We start from the raw sequence: 12500 nt of genomic DNA on the forward strand, positions 1-12500 counted from the left end.
ATCGAGGAATGCAACTCCGTCGGCGATTTATTTTCATGGCGACGACGACTATCTTGCCCCGACAGACTCCCCGGCCGAGGCGACGACCCTCCTTTGTTCCGGCGGCGGGAACACGACCCAAAAAATACGGCGGGAAAGTGCGTCCGGTTATGAATATTGACGACTTTTCCCCATCGCATTTTGCAGATTGGACGTGCCATTTCATATCTGTTTACGGTGGTTTTACTGCCTGTCATAGGGCGAGAAGCTGTCACTGGGATGAGGATGATAAGGATGAAGGAAAGCGCCGAGGATGCGGACACAGAGGGGGAAAGGAAGGAAGGGAAGCAGGCGAGAATGGCCAAGGAGGAGGGGGAGGGAGGGAGGAGGGGGGAGGGATGCGTGGGGACAGAAGGAGAGGAGGGGAGGGGGGGAGGAGGGAGGGAGAAGGTGGAAAAGGGTAGGGTGGATGAAGGGAGAGGAAGGGGGGAGGGAGAAGGTGGGAAGGAATAGAAGAAGGAAGAGGCTAAGGAGAGAAAGATGGAGAAAAGCTGAAATGGAAGAAGTGAGTTGGAAGGAGGGAGGGAGGGAGAAGGAGGGAAGGGATGGGATGGAAGGAACGAGGGGGGGGGTAGCGAGAGGGAGGGAGGCATGGGTGTATGGAAGAAGGGAAAAGGAATCAATACGAATACGAAAAGGTAAAAGAAATCCGATATAACTCGCAAAGAATAACAGAGAGAGAACACATGACGCCAAAGTCCTATCTAACCTCATCACAACCTCCTAAAACCATCATCGAAGAGTAAAAATAAGAAGGAGAAAAAAAAATAATCACTGGAACTGAAAAAGAAAAAAAAAAGATACAAATATTCACACAAAGACATCTTTCACAACAGGACGAACAAAGGCACAAAAGTATGCCGATAATGCCCTCTTATTCCCCTCCTTTGTCGCCATAAAACCTACACAACAGACTAAATCCCAGGTCTGTATACTGCACTAGAATTCAAACGCACACACACCAAATAAAAGGGTTCTACTCCACTAATCCTTTCCATCTTTTCAACGCAAACAAACAACATAAACGCTCTTATCATACCTGAAATAGTGAAAGATACGAATACAAGAGAAAGAGAGAGGGAGTGGGAGAGAGAGAGGGAGAAAGAATGAGCGAATGAGAGAGAGAGAGAGAGAGAGAGAGAGAGAGAGAGAGAGAGAGAGAGAGAGAAAGAAAGAGAGAGAGAGAGAAAGAGACAGAAAGAGACAGAAAGAGAGAGAGAGAGAGAAGAGAGAGAGAAGAACGAAAGAAAGAGAGAGAGAGAAAGAGACAGAAAGAGACAGAAAGAGAGAGAGAGAGAGAGAGAGAAGAGAGAGAGAAGAACGAAAGAGAGAGAGAGAGAGAGAGAGAGAAAGAGAGAGAAAAGAGAGAAAGAGAGAAAGAGAGTGAACGAGAGAGAGAGAGAGAGAGAGAGAGAGAGAGAGAGAGAGAGAGAGAGAGAGAGAGAGAGAGAGAGAGAGAGAGAGAGAGAGAGAGAGAGAGAGAGAGTGAGTGAAAGAGAGTGGGAGAGAAAGAGGAAAAAAACACACACACGCACGCATCTCGCCAATCAAAGAGAGATAACACAGCCAGCCAGCCATTTTACCTGCATCTTTGTTCCCGCTGGCTGCGTCTTGCCCAACATAGGCACGCGGCCAGGTATTGGTTCTGCCCATTTGCATATGACGTATTGACGACAGCAGGTAGGGGGGAGGGGGGAGGGGAGAAGGGAGAAGAGATGGGGAGGGGGAGGGGAGGGGAATAGGAAGAAGGAACGAGGGAGAAAAAGGAGAAGAGATGGGGAGGGGGAGAGGAGGGGAATAGGAAGAAGGAACGATAGAGAAAAAAGAGGAGGGAGGAGGGTGGAAAGACGAAAGAGGAGAAGAGAGGGAATGGAGGAGTAAGGGAGAACGAATGGAGGAGTGAGGGAGAGGGAATGGTGGAGTCAGGGTGAGGGAAGAAGAAAGAGTGAAGGAAGGATAGCGGAAGAGAGGAGAGAGGGAGAAGGGAGAGAAAGGGAGAAGGAAGAGAAAGGGAGAAGAGAGAGAGAGGACATAGAAAGGGGAAGAGAGAGAACTAGCAAGAAGAGGTCGGGCGGAGAGTCTACAACAATGGAGGCACTGATGTATGCGAGATGGGGATAGTGGACGGGGACGGGGAGGGGGGAGAGGGAAGGGGGGGGACGTGGACGTGAGGCGAGTCATGTACGTCAAGGTGAAGCTGCGTACACGTGAGGAATGTGGACCATCAATCAGGGTGATGATACTACTACTACTACTGCTACCACTACTACTACCACAGCTGCTGCTGCTATTACTACTTCTACTGCTAATGATTATGATGATGATGATGATGATGATGATGATGATGGTGGTAATGGTGATGATGATGGTGATTATGATGATGATGGTGATGGTGATGGTGATGGTGATGGTGATGGAGATAATAATAATAACAATGATAATAATAATAATGATAACAATTATGATAATGATGAAGATAATAGTAATGATAACACTAATAATCATAATATGGGCAATAATATTAATGATGATATAAATCATCATCATCATAATGATAATGATAACAACGAAGATGATAATAACGATAACAAAAAACAGCAACAACAAAAATATTAATAATAACAACAACAACAATAACAATAATAAGAATATTATTATTATCATTATTATCAATATTAATAACAATCATAATAATAATCTTAATAAAGACAACAATGATGATGATAACGATTATTACAACGGTGATAATAATAATGACAATAATAATACCAACGACGTAATTGGCGAACTGATGTCGAATACATTTTTGTTTAAAGAAGTGATTAATAATGTATTTAATGGCATGGTTATCAACGTATATCACAATTTAATTGAAAAAAAATGAAACTGTTGAAGGATATCAGGTGGACATAACGATAATTAAAAGGAAAAAGAAAAGAAAGAAAGAAATAAGAAGAAAAAATGAAACAAATAACACACGAATAGGAAAAAAAGGAAAGAGGGGGAAAGGGAAGGAGGGAGGAAACGTGTGTGTGTGTGGGGGGGGGGAGAAGAACGGGGGTAGGGAGGGGCGGGGTTAAGGAAAACGTATATCATGCTGGATGCAGGTAGCAGCTATGTAGATATATCTTCTCACATGGTGCATGTCGACCCTAGACACCACATAGCTCATATATGGTGTCAACGGCGGGGATGCGGGTCGCCTACCGTTATCGAAAGATGAGATGCTCCTAAGGATTCCGAAGCGATCAGATAAGGGAAGGAGAACGAGAGGAAAAAGAAGGAGGAAGAAAAAGAGATAAAAGAAACCGGAGTTGCAGATAAGAAAGTAGTGACCAGAGAGAGAGAGAGAGTGATGAGGAGACGCAGGTGCAGATGGACGAGATAACGAACGATGGTGATGACATGGGACACTATACATGCTGCTGGTATAGTGATGATGAGGCGAACGACCACGGATGTACGCTGCAGAATACCGTGAGGATTGTGAGAATATCTGGTCATCACAACCGCGGTAGGATTATGGTGTAGAGTGAAGTGTGATGAGGAAGGGACATTTTTTCGCTCGTCGAAAGAAGATTGGAGATAAAGTATGGTGACACTACTAACCTCGACGACTACTTTGTCATCATCATAAGTTCACAATAAAATGAAAGGTCACGTCCATTTCAAAGCATCGAGCTGATTTCATCCTCAATTTTATGGTATTCTGATCTCTTTAAATCACTCAATCGTCACATCGTCATCTCACCAGGCTCATGCTACCTCATATCCTCATGCTCGTACTATCCTCACCACATAATGCTCATGTCATCATCACTTCACCATATTTAAGACACCATCATCTCATCACATTCAAGACACTATCACCTCATCACATCCAAAACATCACCACAGCATATCAATACGCATACCTCACACACCCCAGTACACCAGCAGACACCATCACCCCCCCACCCCCATCCCCCTAGCACCTCGCGCGCACCATACCATCACTTCGCCGACCCAAACTTCCTCTCAGAGACACAATATTATCAGCAATCCGACCGCCATTCAGAGCGCACAAGATAAATCCCAATGAGGTGTATTACAAATGTCCCAACGCGCCCCCGGAAAGGTCTCAGGACCGCCGTACAGTAAACACTTCTTTAGAAAAAAGTATCTTAAAAAAATCTCGTTTGTCTTCTTTTTTTTATTTACTCTCCAAAAGAATTCAATGGGTAGAATGGTGATGATGATAATAATAATGGGGACTTTTTTTTCAAAAGAGCCTATGCATCCCTGTGACTCGTAATGCCAAAGCCTTTCCTCAAATTAGGTTTAAGTTTCTCTTAAACGACGGAAGCTTTAAAGGGAATCCGTGGAGTAAGAGAGGTCCTTATCTCCAGGCTGAAAGGGGTTTGGGAGGGGCAGGGGGAGGGAGGGGGGAGGGGGGGAGGAGCAAGGTGAATGAAGGAAGGAGAGGAGGGAGGGTGAGGGGAGGGAAGAGGGATGGTGGAGAGGGGGAGGAGGGGTGGAGGACGAGAGGGAGAGGGGACGGAAAGGGGGAAGAGGAGAGAGTGGAGGCGGGGAGGGAGAGGGAGAGATGTAGAGAGGTGGTGAGGAGGAAGGAGTAGAGAGCGGGGAGAGGGGAGGGGATTGGAGGAGCGAGAGAGAAGTGGAGAAGAGGGGAGGGAGGGGAGGGAGAGGGGGAAGAAGGAGAGGAGGAAAGGCCCATTCATGTGGTAATGGCCGCGCCGAGTTTCTCGATGCGTTTCTTCGCAACTTGGGCCATGAAGGTGGGTCATGTTCGCTTGTTTGGTTGACTTGATTGGTTGTTTGCCTGCTTAATTGTGCTTGTTATTGGAGGGGTGAGGAAAGGCCGTTAAACACTCGAAAGTCTCTCCTTTCTCTTCGCTTTTATGCTTGACGTGATGCTTTCATTCGATTTTACCCATTTTTTTAATCTCTTCTGAACGCATGAACAAAGCAAGGACTCGCTCCCTCCACACGAGGATGTGTTGTAAGTACACGAATATTTACATATTTACATAAACACACATGTCCGTAGGCGTAACACAGCCACAAAAGTATATATGGAAATATACATAAAAAATGTAAGACCCAAATCACTAACAGAGGAAGTCAGTAAATGCAAAGAGGATTAATAGAGGAAACAAATATAAATAGTGTTCCATTTTTTCTCTTCTTGATTGAGACGTACAGGCTACTCGCGTATATTTTAGGTATGGCGTAGTTGTTGCTGTTCTTATGTGTGGTACGTGTCCGTGTGTGTGTGTGTGTGTGTGTGTGTGTGTGTGTGTGTGTGTGTGTGTGTGTGTGTGTGTGTGTGTGTATGTGCGTGTGTGTGTGTGTGTGTGCAAACTTGTTTATATATATATATACCCATCGTCCTCTATAAAGAACCCTTTTACCTAACCCCACACCGAAGCCACAGCCACCGCGGACGTCAACCCCTCTTCCCCCCTCCCCTCCCCCCTCCCCTTCCTTCCCTCCACCTCCATCGGTCCGCTTCAGCTGGCTCCCGACGCCACAAAAGACCTCAATTGAGCTTGTAATTACGCCACGCAGCTCATCAAGGATCCGGTGAGGACACAGAGGGCCCTGATTCTCCCCCATACCCCCTCTCTCTCCCCTCTCCCCTACCCCCACCCCCATCCCGCACCGCCCGCTCTGCCCCCACCAGGTAACTTGACACCTGACGATGCCCAGCCGCGTCGTAGGTAAACCTGTACCTGCCCATGAATCACTCTATTGATGGGACGCCCGTGAACCAACCCACTATATTACCTTTACGCGGGCTGAGACAGTGCTATCCCACAGGGGCAGGTTGAGCCCAAAACCGCCGGAAAAAGCGAAGGAAGAATCGCCCATCTGGCCCGCCCTCACCTAGGGCGGCGTGGAGGCAGCAAGGTGAATTCCCCGTCGACAAAGAGGGTGGCTGTGGTGCACGACAAGGTGAATTCCGAGATGAGTGAGTGTGGTGGTAATCCGAGATGACCGGGGGATGGAGGCGAGGGCCGGGCGATACCAGAGATCCCAGGAGGCCGGAAGATACCTGAGGAACATGGGGGTACCAGGAACGTCCCCGCGGACCCGCCATCTTGGCTGAATGGTTCTTGTCATCGCCGAACTCGCCGTCACGTCACAACGGACGCGTCTGGACAATGAGCCATGGCTTGAAATAAACGACCAACTTATCGAGCAACGAAAACTAAGCCATCAAAACTTTTCTCTAAGGAACAAGAGTAACGTAGAGGACTCTTCATATCCTTCTCCAGGCCCGTTGAACAGCGCCCGCGTCCTCTCCCCCCCCCCCCCGACGTCCCCCCCCCCCCCCGGCGTCCATCAGCAACAGCCCTTCAGTCGAACAATCGTCTGGTCAGACAGACTTCGTAAACAAACACGAAGCTCCACAACGCCACGATTCACATAATGTGTGTATGTAAACGAGTTCTCGATAGTGGCACTTTTATGGGCCTTTTGAGCAGCCAGCGTAATTTATGATTGTTTGTCTTCAACTTAAAAATACCTCACGCGCGAAAAATGAGAAAACAAACAACGCAAAAATAGGATAAGATCATAAGCCAAGACCTTTGAGCACTTCGTCCCGCTCCGTTGGCCGTTTCCCCTTCGGAGTCGTGGAATGATCTCGAAAAGTCATTTTATTTAGGGGGGTTTCTTAACTGCTGGCTCTAGTGTCCATTCTAAACTGCTCATCACATCAAGGAAGACCCGTCTATTTTTTTTTTCTTTTCTTAAGATATACTGCTCAAGCCAATCTCCACAAAACAATAATAATAATAAGTAAAAGAAGTAAAATAAAGAAAAAAAATCTAGAGTGAATTGACTTGTTTTTATCTACAATTCTCACCCCTAAAGACGACCAGAAACAACACAGCATTATCTTGCGCATAGCATTAGTCGTCCTAAATGACCAGAAAGCGTCGAGACACGGGGGCAATAATCAACACAGGTTCGGACAGGTGACATCCATTAAGCCGGGCTTTTTCACAGACAAAAGTACACGAAATACATTCGCGGTCACGCCGTGTTATGTTTGGCTCGTGTGTATTGGTTCTCCAGAGCTCTAACCTTGATGTTATATCGTCTACGCTTTGTCACTATCACGAGAACCTTCACAGTAATGAATTTCTGGTAAGACTGTAAAGGTAAATTCCTGTTTTAAATAAACATTAAAATACCAAATGTAACTACATCATGAGAGTAACATTTCTCTTCTGTATTTAGAATAAGGTGCGCATTAATATCAAACCGTTTTGATATTAATTATTATGACAATATGATTTCGTCAGCTGAGTTTCCTAAACACGATCTACAAATAATGTTTATAATATACTTCTGCCAGTCTGCCAAGTTAGTTTCCTATTATTAGTTACAAAGTTGTTGTTCATATTTATTCAATGCACATGTAAACATAAATCGTAGTTTATAGTTACAATATATCAGAACATTTATGTGCATGAGGTAATTTATTCTGACAGACACATACGGTTTTACTGTTAGACACAAAGCAATATAAAGGTAGACAACAGAAGCCAGTATAGCGCTACGCAATTGTCTTCAACAATATAAATTACATGTAAACTACGCACTATGCGACACGTTGTAAATGAAAAGAGATAATAAACACAAAATCTTTCAGCGTTTGAAACGGCAACAGGTAGAACGGGGAACGTACAGCTCCTGCGATCCAAATGCACATCCCAAGCCCAAGAATAATGGCCTAATCAAGAGACAGCTCTCCTCTCCTCCTGCCAGCTCGCTCTTTCTTCCTCCGCCCTCCTTCTCCTTCAGCCCCTCCACCCCCATCCCTACGTCCTTCCTCCTCCTCATTCCCCCCTCCCTCTCCCTTCCTCCTCCTCATGCCCCCCTCCCTCTCCCTTCCTCCTTTAGAATCCGCGATAACCTGCGTCACCAGAAGACCAACAAACATTTAAGAAACTAATGATGATAACCTGCCCCCATGGCGCTCGAAGTGTATAGAAAGAGAAGAAAAAAAAGGAACAGAAAAAGGAGAGAGGGAATAACAGAGTCTTTCGAGATTTCCGCTAGCCTTTTGGAGCCTCGGGAGATTACGGCCGACCGTCTTTTCAATCGACAAGTGCCTTGACACCTTCGCGATGCGTTGCCAGCTTCTCTTTAAATCTATTTTTTTCTTTCTCTCCCTCTCGAAGGCGAAGGGATCCGTCTGTCTCTTGAACGACCTTCCTCACAGCGCAAAGCATATATCTCGTGTGTACGAAATCGGAGCAATGACGACCCTTGAGATGCGTGTCTTGCGTCCACACACATCTCGAGGCGCCGCGCTAAATCTCGCCATTTAACGATTTCCATTCTGCGCTCTCTTATCCTCTTTGTCGAACGCTTATAAAGACACTTAGAGACTCTTTTGTGGCAGTTCCTTTTCCCGGTGAGTGCCGCCTCTTAACGAACCGGTCTGGCCTCACACACATCTACACGACTGCGGTGATCTATAGAGGGGGAAGATGCACCTTGCAAGGAAAGCGCAGGAGGCTAAAGTGCACCTTGCAGGGGACTGGAAACATGGAAGGAGTTTAAACGTCGCAGGTGTAGGATGTTGATATTCCTTGTAAGGATGACATTACAGCATGGAAAGTTTTTTGACATGGCCCCACATGGAAGAAATTGGGGACTGGTAGGTTCCACGTAGTAGTTAGTGGAGGGAACTAAAACTGGATTGCGCTCTGCTTGAAGGGCGTTTGAAAGTTGGATAAAAAGTATGCTCAAATATATGTTTAGATACACACACACACACACACAGACACACACTCGCGCACACATATATGTATGATATATACATATGTTTGCGTTTGCATGTGTGTGTGTGTGTGTGTGTGTGTGTGTGTGTGTTATATATATATATATATATATATATATATATATATATATATATATATATATATATATATATATATATATATATATATATATATTCATATATATATATATATATATATATATAATATATATATATATATATATATATATATATAATATATATATATTCATATATATGTATAATATATATATATATATATATATATATATATATATATATATATATATATATATATATATATATATATATAGGTACACACAAATACACACACACACATATATGTGTGTGTATGTGTGTATATATATATACATATGTATATATATATATATACATATATATATATATATATATATATATATATATATATGTGTGTGTGTGTGTGTGTGTGTGTGTGTGTGTGTGTGTGTGTGTGTGTGTGTGAGTGTGTGCGTATGCACACAGATCTCTGTGTATATATAGCCAATGACGAAATGATGCAGCAGCCTAAATTTTCCATTCATCGCATTTCGATTCATTCATAAACAAAAATAAGGATCTCTCTCGTCTAAAAAAGTAAACTTACGGAAACCAAACACCCCTCCCCCCCAAAAAAAAAATAAAAAATAAAAAAATAAATAAATAAAAAATAAATAAATAGATAAATAAATAAATAAAATAAAGAATAAAAAAAAAATCCTTATCCAGAATTAAAATATTCGTCTCAGAACTGATGATATGCATAGGCCTATGACGATGAGTTACACGCTCTTCAGGAGCTAATCGTGTAACCACTGCATTATCTAATTACTGCATTATCTTTTCTTTTTATCTATCTCTTTTAACCCTTTCCTACTCCACTTCTTTCACTATCCCTTTCTCCTATCTATTTCTTTCCTTCTCTCTTTCTAAGCTTCCATCCTTATCCCCTCGTCCCCCTCCCTCTGGCTCTATTATCTCCCTCACTCTCCACCCCCACCCCCTCCTTCAGCCCCCACCCCTTCTCCTTCTTTATCCCCCCCCCCCCTTCTTCTCCCCTTTTTCTTCCTCCCTCCCTCCCTCCCTCCCTCCCGTCTCTTATCCCTACTCCCACTTCATCACCTCTACCCCCCCCTTCTTTCTTTGCCTCTACCCCTGTGTCCACACCTTCCCCCTCCCCCCCTCCCCCTCCCTCCTCCTACCCTGGAGCGACGGCGCGCGGTGCCAACAACACTCCTACAGCACAAGGACCTTCTCCCAAAATCACACTCCGATTTTTTTCTCACTTATTTTTTTTCCTTATTTTTTTCTTCCCTTTTTCTTTCTTTTTTTTCCTCGAGAATCATTCATTAAAACTTGTTGAGCTAAGTTAGGCGGGGACGACGAGCGCGGATCCGGCGGCGCGGGCTAGGAATTATACCCCGACCGGCACCCGTGATGCTACCCTGGGACAAGTTTGGTTGACATTTGTTTTGAAAACTTTGATAATATCGAAAGTTGGCTAGTTTGTCTGTGCGATTGATTGTATATCCTCCCCCTCCTCACCCCCCCTCCCCCTCTCTGAAGGATTCTTACGTGGTTGAGGCCTGGTTGAGTGTCCGAGAGGGTGTGTTGGCATGAGGGGGGGAGAGAGGGAGAGAGAGAAAGAGAGAGAGAGAGAGAGAGAGAGAGAGAGAGAGAGAGAGAGAGAGAGAGAGAGAGAGAGAGAGAGAGAGAGGGGGGGGTGGGAGGGGGGTGAAATTTTGCTTATTTAATTTTTCCCCTTATTCTCTACATTCATATATTTTTTCTACATTTGTAAAAGTAAAAGAACGAAGAGCATGGTGCATTTCGCCTAATTAGCAATGACCTTATGAACTTTGTGCCTTTTCTATCAAGGCTGTGGTCCCTATCACGCCTTTTCACTTGTAGTGTCTTGTAGCATAACTAAATTAAGTTAATACACGAATAAGATTAAACATGTTTATTGAATCAAAGTTTAAAATAAGCGTGATACCATCGCGTAGAATGATAATGGAAACCATAAACAAACGGATTCAGGTATTTCACGTATTTCATTTCAAACGTAATTTGATTTCTTATAAAAATACAAAATGGCAGACATAGAAGTTGAATAAAAGAACACGTATGATATATTCATAAATCAAATCATAGGTTACGCACACGCACACACGTACACATACACACAAAAATAACAGGAGTTTGGAGGAGACGATATAAAGTATATATATTGTGTATATAGTATATGTATATGTAGTGTGTGCATTTTTATATATGTAAATATATATGTATTACATGTGTTTGTATATGTGTGTATGTGTATTAGTGTATATGTGTATGTTTTATGTATGTGTGTGTGTGTGTGTGTGTGGTGTGTGTGTGTGTGAGTATCTATCTATCTATCTATCTATATATATATCTATATATATATATATATATATATATATATATATATATATATATATAATATATATATTTATGTACATATACATAACTATTTGTGTGCATGTGTGTGTTTGTACATATATATATATATATATATATATATATATATATATATATATATATATATATATATATACATGCATATATACTTGTACACATATGTATATACATATGTATATATGTGTGTGTATGTGTGTTTGTATATATATATAGATAGATAGATAGATAGATAGATAGATAGATAGATGCCGAGCTATTCCTCACCCCCCTCCCCCCTGCCTGAAGGCGAAAATACACCCCCCTCCCTCCCTCCCTCCCTCCCTCCCTCTCCCGCAGGCGCCATAATGCCAGTTCCCGCAGCGAGAGCAGAAGAAAAATGCGTCGTCGTCGCCATAAAACAGAGGTTCCGCGGCGTGATTATCCCAGGTTGACGCACCTCGCAGTTCATTTGTTACTCGATAAGTAAGTTGGATGCGGCGCGGGAGGGGGGGGGGAGGGGGTGGAGGGGATGGAAGGAAAGGGGGGGGGGAGGGGTGCCAACGAGGTGCTCTCACTCCTTATGTGAATCGTCTCTGGTTTTGGTTCGTTGCTTCCGCGGTGCGTTCCGGAGGCCTTCCTCTGCGTCGCCTCCGAGGCCTCTCCGAAAGCACGGCTCCGGGGACGCGGGGGAGACAGACTCCGCGCGGCGAAGTATATTTTGACGCCGAAATATGGTGCAGTTTGTGACGTATTTTCTTGTAGTGGGCGGAGGTTGAACGGGAGCCTCTGACCAAGTCCTCTGCCACGGGACGAAGTCTATTGGAACGGTAATATTCTGAGATTCCAGGTTGCAGCCGGCGAGACTCCCATGCCGTGGGAACCCAAAGCCTGGAACTCAGCTGGCCCTCCTGGATTCTGGAATATGGACAAGCGGGCGTATCCCTCACCAGCGCCGCCTCGTAGGCAGAGGATATTTCGCCTTCGCAAGCTCTTCGCTTCGATCACATGAGTCGATTTTCGAACGTGCTTGGTTCGCCCGGAGCGAGCGATGCCGTCGGGCGGCACCGGTGCCAGCCACGCGTGACGCCCCGGAGCAAAACATCGCGAATCGGCAAAGCTGCTTAGAGCCGTTGCGCCCGTCTTGCCCGGCGCTCGTCAGAATCCACAGGTGCACAGAGAGCGCTTGCACAACACGCAA

This window comes from Penaeus japonicus, unplaced genomic scaffold, assembly GCF_977035675.1.
Source record: "Penaeus japonicus unplaced genomic scaffold, GWHDUDI00000001_assembly GWHDUDI00000006, whole genome shotgun sequence".
Classification (NCBI taxonomy): Eukaryota; Metazoa; Arthropoda; class Malacostraca; order Decapoda; family Penaeidae; genus Penaeus; species Penaeus japonicus.